General features: G+C 41.6%; 1 non-coding gene across 1 annotated transcript; it reads left to right on the forward strand.

The window, feature by feature from the left end:
- The first annotated feature begins 2,809 nt into the window (after positions 1-2,809).
- Positions 2,810-2,891, forward strand: trnal-cag. Its single transcript has one exon. It is a non-coding gene; the product is annotated as a tRNA-Leu (tRNA).
- Positions 2,892-9,068: the final 6,177 nt, after the last annotated feature.

The raw sequence follows: 9,068 nt of genomic DNA on the forward strand, positions 1-9,068 counted from the left end.
CTGGTGCCAGATTCCTCCACATTCCCTAACAGTTCCTGCAGGGCCTCTGGCAGTTCTATAATATAGCAAGCCTTCCTTTCTCAGAAAAGCATTCAATTCTCTTTCAGTCATTGCATTATACACTTCAAAGGACATTACTGATGCATCATCCTCATGTTTACTTTCTTTTAAGAAGAAAAGATGCTGCTCAGCTTCTTAATGCAAAACATTTTAGAACTTCTATCCCCTTGTGTTTTAACCCTATCTTAAAGTGAATAGCTGTTCCTGAGTACTGCTTTTAGGCTTTTCAAATCATTCCTATTGTATTGAAGTGCAATTTAATAACTTGGTAAAGTAGAAATATCAAATCAGTAAGATCAAAGAAAAAATCTGAAGTTAAACAATGAGCAGAGCATCAAGACAGACAATATATGACTGGTTTATTTTATCAAATCCAATGCATCACTGTGAGCAATGTGTGCACTCAGAGAAACCAGTGCAAGGGACTGTTGGAAGAAGATCTCAAAATGGTGTCTAATTTGAAAATTGTCAAATTTTGTAATTGTTACTTAAGTAAATTGTCAAATGCCAACATCAGATACGGCTGTAATATCTCAGCCATTAGGTGTAATGATTTCTGAAATGGAAGTTACAAATGTGATGAGGTATATAGGATGAGATCATGACTTGTTCTGATGAATTCCCATCCAGTGTTAAAATATGAGGCAAAATCTTATAGGGGCCTGGACAACTCTGGCGAGAAGTGTGCAGAATTGTGCGAAACCTCCAGTGAGGCCTATTTGAATGATGGCAACAACTTGCTGCATCCTTTAACTAAGTTCTGAGAGCCAAGGTGAGGTTTGGGAGTGGTGAGTTGCCTGATGAAGGGGATTGTTGCTTGTTAATGACCTTACTCACCTCAAATTTCACCTGGTAAATATGCAACTTTCTATTGCACCATCCATTATCACAAGTAAACTTGTGGGCATGATCTGTATGCACCATTCGTGCACATCCCTTGACCACAGACATTGGCATCCAGTAATTGACAGCCCCTCAGTATCGTCATGTTACCTCTCCACTCCAATTGAAGGATGCTGGGGAATTTAACAGCTGTGTTTCTAGGTGCACTGACAACTAACATTGGAAGGCCACGACAAGGGCACTTTGCATCAAGGGACTCGAACTAAGCTCACAGATTGGATGAGCTGCATCTTAGAGCTGCTCACTTAATTTCTTAGCACTTATTCACTTAGTGCCTGCATGCATTCACACAGCATCCCTGTCTTGTCTTGCTATTGCCATGCACGGTCCTACATTAGCATTTCACACACACCTACTGCTGTACTGATGTGCTCTTTTGCTTGGATTCACAGACATGCTACATGTTTTCTCAACGAAATGCCCATGTTGGTAATTATGTGGAGGATCCTCAGTCCAGTCCTGGGGTGCCCCTCCAGCATAGCCTGGAAGAAGTGTACTGCATCATCCTGGGCTGTTGTGCTTCGCACGGTTGGAGCAGGCAACATGGCAATGTTATAGCTGCTGAGGAACTGGGACGATGGCAGCAGCCTTCTGAGGAGGAAGACAAGGACATTGAGGAGGAAGAAACTTTCTAGGTCCATGGCAGAGCTCAGCCGTACTGGGCACTACAAACCAGAAACGATCTTATTGACACCCAGTTCCAGTAGATGAAAATTGGGTGCAGCAGGCAACTGTAAACTATAAATTGTGGTCATCATGCTAGCATTTGGTTTGCACTGTGGGGGCAACCTCTATTCATTTTGCTTGTTTTTAATTTTGGTGGCTATAAATAAAAGTTCATCTTTGGAATTATCCAACTGCCTGCCTGTATGTGATGTTCCCCTACTGGACAATGACAAGATGTGGGTATACAGTGGCCATTTGGAACAGAACAGCAGTGACCTATTGGTGACCAGTGGTGATTAGATGGGATGGAGCTAAGGATAGATAACTGTTTGGCCTATTGTTTAAAGGGCAACTAGAGAGAGACAATGGAGTTGTATGTATGATGAAGTGTCAGCCATGCCAGCTACGAGCTGTTAGCATTGTGGTTCTGTGGCTGCTGTGTTAGTATGTTGCCAGTGAAGGGCAACACTGTATTGATAACACAGTCCAGGTTCACAGTAGCCTTATAAACACGGTGTGGGTGCCAGTTATGTTGATCTCTCAATGGATATCTGGTGAGCGGCGAGTTCTTCTGGGAACAGCGGGTATTAGGATGAAACTAGAGGGCCCCATAAGGGTGGGATAGGTAGTTAATGAGATGAGTTTGTTAAGATGTGGCAAGAAAACCCGCTAGGCCTCGCAGAGAGGAACTGTGTTTTGCATTAATATTGACAAACATTACTCATGTAACATTGATGGCTGAATGATTTACAGAAACCTATTAACATAAAGGCGTGGCAGGAAAAACTAGAGAACAATAAAGAAGTGATCAGGAGTTATTTGTTGTAACTGATAACATCCTTTTCCAAAATAAACATCGTACTATCATAAAGAATTTAAGTCATTCCAGGAGTCAGAAGTACATAGATCATAGAGGCTCTTATTGCAACTGAGCAAGGAAGTAGTGTTGATTATTTGATCCATTGGTAGATAGTAAGGAGTTGGTTTAGCTTATTTGACTGGTTGGCTGGTTTGCAAAGCAGAGTAGCACCAATAGCATTGGTTCAATTCATACACCAGCTGAGGTTACCATGAAGGGTTCTCCTTCTCAACCTTTCCTTTCATGTCAGGTGTGGTGACCCTCAGGCTAAGCTCACCACCAGTCTTCCCTCTCTCTAATGCTCACAGTGCTTTTTTGTGTGGTAGTGTGATCGAGCGGTCGAAGGTGCTGGATTCAGGTTCCAGTCTCCTCGGAGGCGTGGGTTCGAATCCCACCGCTGCCGCTTAGCTGGTAGCCAGTTGTGTTGGTTCGCTGTCATGCTGGAGCTGGGTAGGGGTGAGCTGCGTTTAAGTTGAAAGCAACAGAATAAAGCGTTTAGGGTGGCACGGTGGCTCAGTGGTTAGCGCTGCTGCCTCACAGCACCAGGGACCTGGGCTCGATTCCACCCTTGGGCGACTGTCTGTGTGGAGTTTGCACGTTCTCCCTGTGTCTGCGTGGGTTTCCTCTGGGTGCTCCGGTTTCCTCCCACAGTCCAAAGATGTGCAGGTTAAGTGGATTGGCCATGCTAAATTGCCCGTAGTGTTCAGGGATGTGTGGATTGGGGGATAGGTCAGGGTGGGATGCTCTTTGTGTCGGCGTGGACTTGTTGGGCCGAAGGGCCTGTTTCCACACTGTAGGGATTCTATGATAGCTCAATGGTCTAGCAGGATTTTAGCATCTTTACCTTTTACTTTAGAGAAAGGTTGTTATTATGGTATCAACAATTTAATCCCCACTTCTAGAATTAAATCATTGAGAAACATTATGCTGCTTATGGTTTGTTTTGCTGCTTAATCTTGAAGGAAATAGACCAATAAATTCGCACAAAGGACTTTAGTAGTATGCAAGAAGAGGACTCAAGAATAAACTGGGAATTATTGAATGAGCGGCATTCTGCTTAAAGAAGTTGAGATGGTTAGATGGTTGTATTGGATATAAAACCATATACTGATCAGAAAAATATTCGATCAGCTGCAATTTTTACTCCAGACAAAACTTTCACCAAATACATGGAAAAAATATCCTCTATGGGCTGGTTAAATTTACATTTCTAATGTCAATTTTCTTCTTCAGTAACAAAAACAGAAATTGAAACAGAACAGACCCTTAAGAAGGATCACTGACCTGAAATGTTAACTCTACTTTCTCTCCATAGATGCTGCCAGATTTGCTGAGTTTCTCCAGCAATTTTCATTTTTGTTTCAGATCGTCAGCATCTTTGTTTTATTATTGTGTTCCTCTACAGTGTTGGAGTGAAAGAGGTTTGGGTGCAAATCCCTCTGGGGAAAGATGTTTCTTAAAGTAATGATTCCGAAGGGTGTTACATTGGTTCATTTTACTGATCTCACAGTGGACACAAGAAACTCTACTTTGGTTTTCTCAGATGTTTCTGTACCAGTTTCCTGAAGTCCGGGTATTTATACCTTACCAAATGTACTTGTACTAATTGCTGTCATGCAATATGTTTTCTTACTATCTAGGAACAGTGCAGCTTCTGCTAATACTCTGTGATGGTGTATACATTCCCACTGATCACTAGGCAGGTCTAAGCCAAAGTAAGGACAAAGGAGGATTGGTGGCAGTGAACTACCTGAAGCAATTCTGATTTGCACAACATTGATTTTGAGGCATTTGTATGCAAAGAATACAACTTGTGTGGTCGAGACTCTCCACCAGCTGAAGCATGGACACTGATAGACACTGAAGCAGCAATAGCTGCATTTTCAGAGGGATCACAGTGAAGGGTCCCAATAGGCGGCCCAGAAACTCTAACCTTATTTTGGCTGAACCAAAATGCTGAATCTCGGTGAGCATGCCTACTTAGGGAACTTCTGAAGCAGCAACAAGGAATGAGTTCTTCTGTCAGTATTTCCAGAAGCTGTGTTCAGTTTTGGAGAGAGAATTGAGGACTATATTCTAATCTTCTCCAGGCATAGGTGAGGCTGAGGAAGTTTGCCATGGGTATCTCAGCACCTTGAGCAGGGAAATGAGCAATCTACCTTCAGTATCACTGCAATTAGAATGGTAACATGATGTCAGATGTAAAGATGGATTTTTAAAATTTTTTTTTATTGTGGATTGAAATGGAAGAAGGATTAATTTAAAATTGGTGGAAAATGTTGCTGTAACTTTCGAAAACAGGTTACTTGACACTCATTGTAAATGCTGTTTACAAGGACTGGGGAGGTTACTGCAGATGAGCTGGATGTGTACAAAGGAAATTTGGTTGGCTACAAGTTGCTGATTGGTCTGTAGTCTGCTGACCACTTGTCAATGACAAAGGCCTTCTTGCTGTCAACAACAATGGGATTAGCTCCCAGGTGGCCTAAAATCCTATGGATGTGAATAGGTGGTCAGAAGCTGTTGGATCTCTGAAAAAGAAGGTGCTGTACTTTTCTCTGCATTAATAAAAAAACAAACACCTCAAGCCTGAAGAAAGACAGTTTATTTTTCTTCATCTATTGCTGTAAGCTGTGGCTCTTAACCAAGACGTTCGGGACTTTAAAAGTGTGAACTCCAGTTGCTCTGTGCTGCTTGAAAATAAGTGAAAACACCTGGAGAAAGAAGATTCAGGACCAACAAATCCTGATAAGTCAAAAGGACCACCTTAATGAACCCTGTGGACAATGGCTATTGAACTACCTTCCCAGCCTTTCCTTCCGTAATGTGTGTGTGTGTGTGTGTGTGTGTGTGCGCGCGCGTGCATGTGTGTGTGTGTGTGTGTATGTGTGTGTGTGTGTGTGTGTGTGTGTGTGTATGTCTAGGGGGAGTTTTGTAAGGGGGTTAGACTTTCAACTAGCAGAGTGATATGTCAATGGTTATAGTTGTTTACTTGTAGCTAGAATCTATTTGTAACAAATAACAATTCTTGTTGAGTACTGAGACTTGGTCCAAGCTTTCTCTTGATTTGGGAACAAATCAACAGCTTATTCAGTTATTGTCCTGGTAATGGTACGGCTCCTGTTTTATCTCTTTACTGGCTCACTGACAACATTCCTTACAAGAGCTAAGTATCAGCTTGCATCTGCTACTCATATCCTTCTAGGTGATAGAGGTTTCAGATTTGGAAGATGCTGACAGACAAGGTTTGGTGAGTTGTTGCAGTGCATTTTGTAAATGGTACAGATTGTTGCCCCTGTGTCCTGGTGGTGGAAAGAGTGAAACATAATGTAGTTGATGGGAGGCTGATCAAATGGGCTGCTTTGTTTAGGATTGTAGCAAGCTTCTTGAGTTTCTTTGGAGTTGCAGATGTTCAGGCAAGTGGCGAGTATTCCATTACACTGCTGACTTCTACCTTGTAGATGCTGGGCTGGCTTTGGAAGACAGGAGCTGAGTTGCTTGCCACAAAATTCTCAGCCTCTGACCAGCTGTTGTAGCCATTGTGCTTTATTTAAGTACAGTCCAGTGAATTTTCTGGTGAATTGTAATTCTCAGATGTTAAAGTTGGTGGGTAGGGTTCAGTGATGGTAATGCCATTAAATATCCAGCTAGGGGTGGTGATTAGATCTTTTTTCTTGTTAGAGAATGTAATTGCCTGACACTTCACCTCATCTATCCCTATACCCACACATTAACAACCCCTCTACACAATCCCCACATTGTAATCATCCTTTGTTGACACTTCTACACCCCCTTTAATCCGTCACCCACGTGCAAGTGGAAAATTTTCCTCCTGACTTCCATTGACTTGATTCTGCACTGGGAAAAGGCGAGTGAATGGGAGAGAATTAGGGATTATTTTATATCTAAAGTCTAATTTTTCTTTAATGTAGCAATTGACTAAAAGAATTATTTAAGTTAAAAGAGGTTAATTTTTATTACGGTCTACAATAGAGTAATATAAGGTCTCTGAGAGGAGCTCCAACTATTTAAAGGGGTGGCTGCTTAAAATTGGTTTTCAGAAGTTTCAATTCAGATGTATCTGGGACAGGATTAAAAAAGGCTGTTTTCATTTGCAGAGATTTGCTTTTCATATAGACAATATGAAGTAAGAATTTGGTGAGTGAGGGAGTTTGGTGAAGAAGGCCAAAGGTTCTCTTTTTTCTACACTTTTTAGGATTGAGTATTTGGCTGCTGCTTTGGAACAGATGAAGCTGATTGGTGATTAACTGGTAAGTTTCTCTACTTATTCTTGTTCAAACAAATTGCTTTCAAATTTACAATATGGCAGGACAGCTTAGCCAATTGGAATATACATCCAGCGATTGGTGGAAAGTCATGGGCACACCATATGTTCTAGATGAGCACATCTGCAAAAAGCATCTCTGGCTGCACAAACATGAGACCCAGATTTCAGAACTCAGTTCTGAAGAAGGGTCACTGAACTCAAAATGTTGACAATGCTTTTGCACCATAGATGCTGCCAGACCTGCTAAATTTCTCCAGCTATTTCTGTTTTTGTTTCAGATTTCCATCATCTGCACTTCTTTATTTTTTGTTTAAGTGAATATGAGCTGGCTATTGAATGGATTACTTTAGATTTTGTATTATGTAATGAAAACGGCATAGTTAATAACCTCGTCATAGAGCAAACTTTAGGGAGAGTGGTCATAATATGACAGAATTTTAAGTTATGTTTGAAAGTGAGGTATTTCAGTCTGAAACAAGGGTGTTAAATTTGAATAAAGGAAATAAGCATGAGGGGCAAATTGGCTGAGGTTTACTGGTGCAATGCATTAAATGATCTGAAGGTACATAGGCAATAGATAATGTTTAAATAATTATTGCATTGTTCAAAGAAACTATATATTTTTGAAAGAAATAAAAACCCAAAAATGTCAGTCAACTGTGGCTAACAAAGGAAGCTAAGGTTTATATAAAATTAAAATAAAAGACCTATCTAGGTGCCAGAAATAGTGAAGATTGGAAAGATTTCAGTATAGCGAGAAGCTGATAAAGTTGAATATGAATGCAACCTAGCAAAAGATATCAAATTGGCCTGTAAAAGCTTCTTTGGACATATAAAATGGAAATATTGGCTATGACAAATGTGGGCCCATTATAGACAGAGTCAGGAGAATTTATAATGGAGAATAGAGAAATGACAGAGAAATTAAACAATTAATTTGGGCAAGTTCTTACCAGCCTCTGGATTACATTGGCTCTGGTGGGATAAGTGTAAGAACAAGCAAGATATTTGGTAAGGCTGATGTTGCTATTGAGATCATCTCATTGTATCCTGGTCCCTTTTGTCAAGCAGCATGGTGAATTTCTTGCTATGCAGCAGTGAATTCCCATTTAATGCTTGTCATTGCTCGTTAAATGGCTTATTAACAGCTTGTTAATTTTTCATACAAACAAGCTGCCAGGAAAACCCAACATGGAAAGCAGAGATGGTTCTTGGTGTATTCAACTCAGTGCTTGCCCTAAAATAACTCCATGTTTGACAGTGGATACCAACATTCCACACATGCTCGATGGGTACTGACCACATGCGCCCTATGTCCATGGACATCAGCATCCAACATGGCACATCTCTGATCCAGTTACAGGATGCATCTGCACATCAGTGCTGCACCAGCAACTCTCGTTGTAATGCTGCAGCAAGAACACTTTGTGCTCAGGACCATGCTCCAGGTCCTGGACTAGACCAGGCTCCATCACCAGGCTATTCACGTGCTTTTGTAGTGCTCACTCACTCTGCGCCTACCTGGATACTTACAGCATCCCTGCTTTGAGTTGCCGTGCCCTTTTTGTGCATTTCTCCTATAGTTAGAAGGGAATATTATGACTGTCTTGTTACATCATCCCAGTACACTAAGTAAAGAACAATATCTGACACTAGTCCAGGCCCTGCTCATGGCAGTCAGAGTCAGGAACGCCTGCTCTTAAGGGGTAAGGAGCCAAATGATGGGTACCCCAACACCCACACAGGTGATGGCGAGTGGAAAGATGTTGCAGGTAACAGTGACAGTGGTAAAGCATGAGCCTTGGTGAGAGATGGGTGCACTATCAGAGATAGAGAAAATGATGAATTGGAGGGAAATCATGTTACTTACACCAGCAGAGTGGAGAAAGACTTTGCCCTTCTTCTTAGAGAGATGGGCTTCAACCCAGATGACAACCTTACACAAGGCTGATATGGTCTGGTGTCACAGCCTCCACTTCTGCAGAGTGAAGAACCACTTTCTGCCAATCTGCCAAGTTCAGGCGAAATGTCAGGAACTATGCAGGACATCTTCAGAGAGATGGTGCTCATCTAGGTGCATAATGGCCTTCAAAATATGGCACTTTGTCAAGTACAGTGATCAATTCTGGGATCTTTGGTAAAAGATGAGTTGGTCCAGGAATAGTGCAGGGTAAGATGGAACAGATATATTTTTTTTATTCACAGGATGAGGGCATCGCTGATTAGCCTAGCATTTATTGTCCATCCCTATTGCACAAAGGGCAGTTAAGAGTCAACCACATTGCTGTGGGT

Source organism: Rhincodon typus, chromosome 14 (assembly GCF_021869965.1).
Source record: "Rhincodon typus isolate 14 chromosome 14, sRhiTyp1.1, whole genome shotgun sequence".
Taxonomy (NCBI): Eukaryota; Metazoa; Chordata; class Chondrichthyes; order Orectolobiformes; family Rhincodontidae; genus Rhincodon; species Rhincodon typus.